At 42.1% G+C, this 9056-nt stretch overlaps 1 pseudogene; it reads left to right on the top strand.

The window, feature by feature from the left end:
* Positions 1-440: 440 nt before the first annotated feature.
* LOC136522183 (uncharacterized) lies at positions 441-5854 on the top strand (annotated as a pseudogene).
* Positions 5855-9056: the final 3202 nt, after the last annotated feature.

Here is a 9056-nt window from a genome sequence, read left to right as displayed (position 1 = left end):
AGCGATTGAACCATCCCGTTTAATTTGCCTCCCTTGGATCTATCCCCGTCCCGTTTGCCTCTTTCGGTCTATCACGGGCTCGCTTCCATGGTCTGCATGGTTACTGATTTGCAGTTTTTTTTTTTAATTGCTTCATTGGTTGCTGATTTTGTTTGTGCTCTAATGACTGCAGAAGATTGTGTTAAGAGTATATGTGCCCGACGACAGGAAAAAGGTGAAGGCGCTCAAAACAATCGCCACCTTCTCTGGTACAACTTGCCCTCTTTTTTCTGTTTTCACTACAGTTATCCACAGTTGTGCCCTGTTTTGTTTGTGGTTTCGTTGATGAGAACGACTCTATGGAGTCTCAGGTGTCAACTCCATTGCCGTGGATACAATGGATCAGACTCATCACAGGATTACGGTAGTAGGGCTTGTCGACCCTGTCGCTATTGTGTACAAGCTGCGAAAGCTTTGTGTACAACAGACGTCATCAGCGTCGAGGAGGTGACGTATAAAGAGGAAAAGAAGAAGGATGAAGAGAAAAAGGAAGCACTTCACGATCAGGGGCAGCGGATGAATCCGATTGTAAAGGAGTTTACACTCGAGGATTTAAACCATATGACAAACAATTTTTCTGAAGGTCGCAAAATTGGTCGTAGTAGGTATGGAGCCATTTACAAGGTATATAATATAATTGCTTCATGCATCATTCATATTTCAAGTAACACCACGAGCAATTAACTTATTACAAACCCATTTACCACATTAACAAAAGTCGTTTTACCAGGGAGTACAGGACAATGGGAAATGCATTGCTGTGATGAAGCTTCTTCATCTGAAACCGATGCTCAAAGAAGAATTTAAAAATGAGATTAGTGAACTTACATGGGTCCAACATCCGAACACCGTCCAGTTAGTTGGTTACTGCCATCACACAGCACAAGTGTCTGTTGAGCACAAGGGAGAATATGTTTCTGCTAGAGTGGCAGAAGGAGCTCTATGCTTCGAATACTTGGAGGGACCAACCCTTGACGAGCATCTTTCTAGTATGATTATTATGCTCTACTTTTCGTATTAAAAAGTAATGACCCCTGAATTTTACATTATTTGTTTTAGGGAAAACAGGAGGGTTATTAATTTTATTAAAATAAGTAAACGATACAACCGTTCAGGAAACTTTACATTATTAATACACTTTCCGTTTATTTCTGCAGATGAACCATGTGGACTTCATTGGCACACATGTTACATGATAATTATGGGAATTTGCAAGGGTTTACATTACCTTCACTCCCTTCACTACGGACCTCAGCGTCCTACTATTTACCATCTTGATGTAAAACCAGCAAACATTTTGATGGATAGGTACATGATGCCCAAAATTGGAGGTTTTGGTTTACCTAGAATCTTTGCCTCACTAACAACTAACAACATAGCAGAAGAAACAAGGTAAGTTAAAAACCATCACAAGTAATTAACTTATTAAGACTTCTTGTGAATATATATTTATTTCTTCTGTACCATGCAGTGTATACTTGCCACCAGAATACATCAATAGATATGAAATCTCACCAAAGTACGATGCATTCAATTTGGGTGTTATAATCATACAAATAATGGCAGGAAAGGAGAGTTACTCCAAATGTGCAGATACTTCACCTGAAGAATTTATTCAGCTTGTAAGGGCAAAACTTATATTATGCAATGTAAACATTTTTCATTCACATTAGTTTGTGTCTTACCTATAAGCATGCATACCACGGCATTATGTTTCAAAATTCTGCAGGTACATGAATTCTGGGCAAAAAGGATGCCGGAAACAATTTGGAGACATACTTCATGTGAAGTTATGGCATGCATCAAAATAGCTTTAAAATGTGTGAAGTCTGATGAGGTGATGAGGCCTACTATAACGGAGATTGTAGACAAATTGGATATTAATAAGATTTACACTGCTGAGCAGCTTGATTATCAGACAAGGAAGTTTACACTCAATTTCTTGAATGGTATTACAAATAATTTTTCTCCTCAGAATATAGTTGGTCATGGTGGCTATGGAGTTGTTTACAAGGTATATATATAGTTTTTACTTGCATCTTCTATTTTTCAAATAGTGCTACCGTTGACTACAAGAATCCTTGCATGTGCCATAACAAGATATCTTCAACAGGGAGTACTGGACAATGGAGAAGAGATTGCTGTTAAGAAACTTATTCACAAAGTGCCATGGATTTATAAAGAGGAGTTCAAGAATGAGATTAATAATCTTACAAGGGCCCAACACAAAAAACATCGTACCATTAGTTGGCTACTGCCAACATACAGAACAAATACTTGTTCCCTATGAAGGAAAACATGTTTATGCCATTGTGGATCATAGAGCTCTTTGCTTGGAATACTTGCAGGGTGGAAGCCTTGACAAACACCTTGCTGGTACATATGATTCATCTCTAGACATATATTGTATTAAGATTTGCTACAACATAGTCAACTAAAAAACGGGGAAAACATGGTTCATTATAAATCCTTTGGTCTACATACAAATGGTTGACAATTTGGCTTGCCTTCTTTCGTTATGTCCTATAGCTTATCAAACCTTATGTCCTATAGTCTATGAGTGAAAGTAAAAGTGATTGTACAACATATGCTAATCTAGATGATTGAGTAATTAAGCTACTCTATTGCATCAACGCTTATCCTCTAGATGTTTTCCTAGTGCAACGAGTCCATAGGGTGAGGTTTGCCACTATTGCACACAACAGTACTTTAGGCAAAGTGCAGCAAAATTCAGAAGTCTTGGAATTTCGAATCTTCGGTATGTTCCAGAGCAAGCTAATTAGAGGTTACCAATATGTTCTCTTCTTTTACGTGGAGCCTTGTCATTAAGCTAATTAGAGGTGATCAATGTCAGCTTTGATGGTGATCAGAGTGTTGTACACATAATAAAGTAACGGGCATGGCCTATAAATGACTAGAGGTTGTAGCAACCCTCCATCATGTGAGCCATCAGGAATTGACCCCTAGAATGAACAAGAGGGAGAGAGTGGGACCCCTTCTCTAAGGCCCTTGTTGCAACACTGTCATCATGAGGTGGCACACATATAAAGAAGGTTCACATGTCATGGAGTTCATGGCCAATTGCAGTTGGCCAAAACCGTGTGGTGTGGTGGCATTGACAATGAAAGGAGGAGAAGTAGCCTTTGGGAACTTTGATTGTATTATCCTTGTTGGGTACTTGTTCCTATGTTTGAGAGGAAAATCCCTAGATTTGGCCTTAGCTTGTTGTACCTAGCAATATTTTCCCCTTGTGTCAGGCATTGTTTAATGGAGTTTGAAGAATTTTCTCTTCAGAGTGGGACCTATGGTCTGCCATTTAGTGGTTAGATCACGGCATTGAAGACGTGCATGCATGTCATTTCCTTCTTGGATGTGTTGCTTTTGGAGGGCCTTCAATTCATCGCAGTCCAAGTGTTGCTTCAATGGTGCACATAACTCAAGATTAGGTTCTGTGTTATAGCTTGCTATGGAATAATATATCGTGTCATGCCATTTTTCTTTACTACCATTGGCTAAGTACATCCTGGCTAAGCAGAGTTTGGGAGTGGTCTTGGAGCAATTGTAATATCTTGGTATAATTTTTGTTGTCTAAGATTAATATAACTTCCTTTATCTAAAAGAAACAATCATAAAAAACTAGTGAAAAATGTGGCCATAGAAACATTTTGGAAATGATACCTAAATTTTACTTCTAGGTAACATGTTTTTTATTTACTTTTGTAGATGATGAGGCCTGCAAACTTGATTGGGACACGTGTTACAAAATAATCAAAGGAATTTGTGAGGGTTTACATTACCTTCATAATGGATCCAATCGTCCCATTTACCATCTGGACTTAAAACCTCAAAATATATTGTTGGATAAATACATGATACCAAAAATTGGTGATTTTGGTTTGTCAAGACTCTTTGATTCCAGACAAACCCATACAACACAATCTGACTATGTTAAAGGAACACTGTAAGTTATTGATTCATAAGTAATTAATTAACTTATTTTTAAAGTTTTCACTAAATATAATTGTATTTGATACAATGTATAGTGGATACATGCCACCAGAATACATTACTAGACAGGAGATCAGTCCGAGGTTTGACATATTTAGTCTGGGCGTCATAATCATACAAATGATGGCCGGCAAGAAGGGCTACTTTGATTGTGCAGACACTTCACCCGAAGAATTTGTTAAGCGTGTAAGGAAACGGAACCAGTGTAATGGAAATTAAAACATTCTTTTTGACGAATGTATATGCATGGCCTTTTCCGCATCTTGCATGTTTCAATTTCGCAGGTACACGGAAACTGGCTAAAAAGGCTGCACGCAACTACAGTGTCGAACCATGCATCTCAGTCTCAGGAAGTGATGGCATGCATCAAAATAGCATTAAGATGTGTGGAGACTGATCGAGTGCAAAGGCCTACTATAACCGAGATTCTTTCTGAGTTGGCTAACATTGGTACTGATGAAAGCTTGCTGAAAGCCACAAGTGAGGTATATAGTCACAGTTGCATCACTGGATATAGTTTTTTTTTTTTTCCATAATTTGCCTTCTGTCTTTAAGTTAGTAGGCATCTGACCATATGGGGCTGCTAGTAGGTAGCAGTTTTAGGACCAACGTGTACAATTGATGTCCTCATGAATCCTACTACCCAACTTTTTTATATACACAGAAATGCATAATAGTACATTCATATGTATGACTTGTTCCCTAGCTACCTATACCTCGTATTTGTATTCCGTCTGTTGGTTTACTAAGTGTATGTTTCATTTTGTTTTGCAGGGCGACGACCAGCTTGAAGTCTTGGCAGCTAACGATGCTGGGCACGAGTTGCAGGTTACTTCCAAGACTCCCAAAGAACTCAGCATACTGCGAGCCTTCGGCCAGGTAGTAAAACCCTTCCGTCATCATGAATGTTGGGTTAACTTGTTATAAATAATTAACTATTGTATTTGGTCGGTAATGCTTGTTATTGCTTTAGCGCATCCAACGGAGCTGCCGGCGCATGGCGTTGAAGATGAACTGCACGTCGTCGGCCATTCAAGATGACGCACTCTCTGCACCTGCTGCCACAGTGACGTCTGGAGCTCAGCGGACCTTGTCCAGTCAGCATACTCTGATCCACTTTGATGCCGGTTCGTCGAGCCATTCCAACTCTAGAGCCACAACATCAACTGCAGGTTACCTTCCTTTGTCCACGGAATCCTATTTACCTTAAACAACAATTAGTTGAACTTGTGCCTTTGATGGTGTGGCAGCTCGTGCTCATGCAGGTGCCTTGGTGGATAGAGGAAAGGGCAAGCAGGTTGAGGTTATAGTAGACTCCATGGACGAGGACCCCACCTTTGTAGCCAACGAGATTGGGACTAGCCAGCTTCGCGATACACCACCAGTGTCCCAGCCGACTCCACCTCATGGACGTCGTAGGGATAGGGACTGCACGGACGTGGGGAGCGTGAATGCTCCCCGCGAACCCTAGACGTCAGAGCTGCAGGACACAATGCTACACACCAGGGTCTTAAGTTGACTTGTCATGAAGTTAATGTTAAAACCAGTTTGCAAAATGTTTGCTGCTTCATTGGTAGCGGACATGGGTGTTAAAAGTTGAACTATGTTACGGACTTCTATATTGTTAGGCGAACTACGTTATGAACTTCTATGTTAGATGATCAACTATGTTATGAACTTGTATGTTAGGGGATCTATGTTCTGAACTTCTATATGCTAGATTGATAGTGGCACTATGCACTTCCATGTAGTGGTTTGGTGGTTTCGTCCTCAAAACCATCGGAGGGCGGTTTTCTGGTTTGGGCCTCAAAACCAAGTGTGGACGGTTTTGATGGTTTGGGCCTCAAAACCATCGGTGGCGGGTTTGACCAGTTTGGACCTCAAAACCGGGGAGTGGCGGATCAGCGGACACGTGGTGGTATCTCGAAGCTTGCATTGAGGTGAAGCGAAGTCGAGAAGGCGTCGGGTCCATTGGATCGACGAAGAAAAACTTGGACAGAATTACCCCTAGCAGGTATTTGGGATGAGTACTTCATGTGAGGGCATTTTTGTCTTTTGATAGACGCATATATATATATATATATATATATATATATATATATATATATATATATATATATATATGTGAAGGGTTGGTTGGGCAGCCATCTTTGAAAGGGTCACTCTTATTTACGTGGTGCTGAGAGCAGACTAGGGTTAAAGAGAGGAGTGGCTTATTATCGTAGCTTTGTTTAGGCTAGGAGTGGCTTGCGATCTGACGTCCTGAGCTAATTCAAGAATGCACCTCATGTTCCCCTCTCAAAATCTGTCTTTTTTTCTTATTCTGTGATTTTCAGGGATTTTTCGTTTCATCGATTTGAGTCCAAATCGGTATATTCTTTTTGCGTTGGTTCGTGCTACGACATGAGTTGAAGCTTTCCTAAGAGTTAATTTGATTGAATCGACTCGAGCACGGATAAATCGACGATTTTTGTTTTGGGGGATTTTTTCGTGTTCTTGGCTCGATGTGAATTTTTCTGGAGATTGGGTAGAATTTGGGCAATGATTTTTTCGGAATAGCTCACTAACTCCTTGGTGATCCTCTGTGCAAAGTTTAGGAGGGATTCATGGAGTTTTGAGTCGGATTTCGTTTGATTTTTGGCCACCCCTTTTGTGCTTGTGTTCGTCGGCTGTGTGTTCTTGGCTTACTGGCTCTGTCCGATGGGTGAAGGCAGCAGCGCTACCAGGCCGGTGCTCAAGCACCGAGCGTGCTCTTCTGAGCGGCGCCTACTCCTGGGCCTCAGTGCCCCCTCCGCTTTGCCTGCAGCTGTGCCGGGCTGAGCCGGTGCTCGCCTAGGCAGCTTCGTCCGTCAACGCCAGCAGGGGCCGCTCGGCAGGAGCGCTCCTTCCCTTGCTCATCCGATTGGAGCACCGGCGGTGCTTGGTGGCATCCCACCGCAGGAAGCAGCTCGCCCAGGCACCGTGCCGTGTTTCGGGCTCAGTTCGCTGGAGCTTATAAGCCAGAATTAGTTTTACTTTTTCAATTATGAAATAGTGTTTTTCTCTCGTAACAAATCAGTTCTATAAATCAGCGACAGCAGCAATAAGTCCTGTCGAACAGAGCCTCGGTCTCCCGTCCGTACACCAGCAGCCAGGCAGCAGCAGTGTACAGCAGTTCGTGCCTGCCTTGGGATTTTGATTGGATAACAGGCTGGTTCTTGCACAAGTGAATACTACAAGCAACATTGGTAATCATTGCTTGCTCAATTAAATCCAGTCATGTGAACGTAATTGATTTTGTGCTTCCAACAGTGTTGCTTGTGGCTGAATTTTTGGAGCAATTTCAGTTCATCAGTTTGTGTGTGCTGCTATCTTCGTCCAGGGAATTTCCGGTTCAGGGCCTCAGAATTTTCGGCCCGGCAATTTGTTTCCTCTGTAGTTTGCGCGATTGTGATCTGATTTGAGTTCTGTCTTTTGTGTTGGCTTTGTGGTGTCCCGCTATGTTCCTAGGGAACATCCACCCTCTTATTTGGGTCGTGTACATCACATTGGTTGTTTCGTGTGTTTGATGGTGAATTTGGGACAGCGGCCGAATAATCTGCGGAAAATTTTACGGCTCACGTTCAACCCCACCTCCCTCTAGTCACCGTTTTCGGTCGTTCATTGTGTATCTTTGATAGTTCTATAGCACAACTGTTCTTTACACTGAAGACATTATAAAAGGTAGATGTGATGGTCACGTGGTCATAGGGACTATGGAGAAGCCTGAACCAAAGAGACGCACTAAGACATTGGAATAGGAAGCATTGGGAAAGCAGCCTGAACTGTAGATCTGACACTGTCAATTTAACAGTGTTAAAGGACTCCATTGCTTGAGCGAGATTGCACTAGTCATTCATGGTATGGGAGCCTCATCCCGGTTTTCAGTTCACGACGGCACTGTGGCGTCCAAGTTATCAGAGTTGCCATATGTACATTGCACTCACCATGCGAGCAAATCTGTATCTCACTAGTGTTTTAGCACCACGTTAGCTGGCGATCTAGAAGCTATGCCACATGTTGACACAGGAGTACGATTCCATTTGTGTAGTCTAGAGCAGACCACTCCAGTCTACGGATATAAGCTTTTTTATTTTCTCGATTGATATACTTATGAATGAATCTGGTTATCATATATGTATCAAGATTACACCACCGTCTATAATCAAAATTGATCTTGATTAGCATCATAATATAGTCTATGTTTCTAGTCTCTGGCTCTCTGCAGTACAGTGGCAGGGCCTCTAAACTAGATTTTGACAACATGGTAAATGTGAAATCTCTAAAACTGACAAAGTTGTTTGAGACAACTCAGACACCACGTGGTGGTGGCAATGTGACAATGTGCAGTAACTGCATGTTTAGTTATGCCATTGTCATGTGAGGCCCGCATCACTTGCAGCAGTGGAACTTACTGATCATCGTGGCCTAGGTCGATCACCAGCCAGAACAATGAGGCCACACAAAGCTGAGCAATTAATGTTGCCGCTTGTTTGAACTTCAACGTGATCACAGATCACCCTAGCTATGGTTCATCCATCATTTATAAACTACTACAACTTTGGTTTTGTCACAGAGGATAGTCCTTATGAAAGTATTGGAAAATGTAAGTGCTAACTTTTCCATTGTTAGCCGGCAATCAGGACTTTGGAAAATCGGAAACTATTTTTTGTTCAAACTTCCAGCCAATCTTTCACTTGGCTGGCATCTAGGTTGTGCCATGGATTTTTCCGAGGAGGGTGAGGGAGTGGAGGAGGAGGAGGAAACGTCACTGGACGAGGACGAATCAACAAAAAGAATGATGTGCCGCCCGTACAGGATGAATCGGTGCCGTAGCTCTAAATCGTGAATTGGTGATGCATCACTGCATGTCGTTCGACGGTGGCGGCGGCACGCTTTGACACAGTTCAGCGCGCATGGAGCTAAGTGGGTGTTGGGGAATGACCACGAGCCATGGAGGCCATAGAGTCTGGAGACAGCGGAGACTAATA

Source organism: Miscanthus floridulus, chromosome 18 (assembly GCF_019320115.1).
Source record: "Miscanthus floridulus cultivar M001 chromosome 18, ASM1932011v1, whole genome shotgun sequence".
Taxonomy (NCBI): Eukaryota; Viridiplantae; Streptophyta; class Magnoliopsida; order Poales; family Poaceae; genus Miscanthus; species Miscanthus floridulus.
The sequence above is the reverse complement of the archived record's forward strand: the minus strand, read 5'-3'. Positions and strand labels throughout refer to the sequence as shown.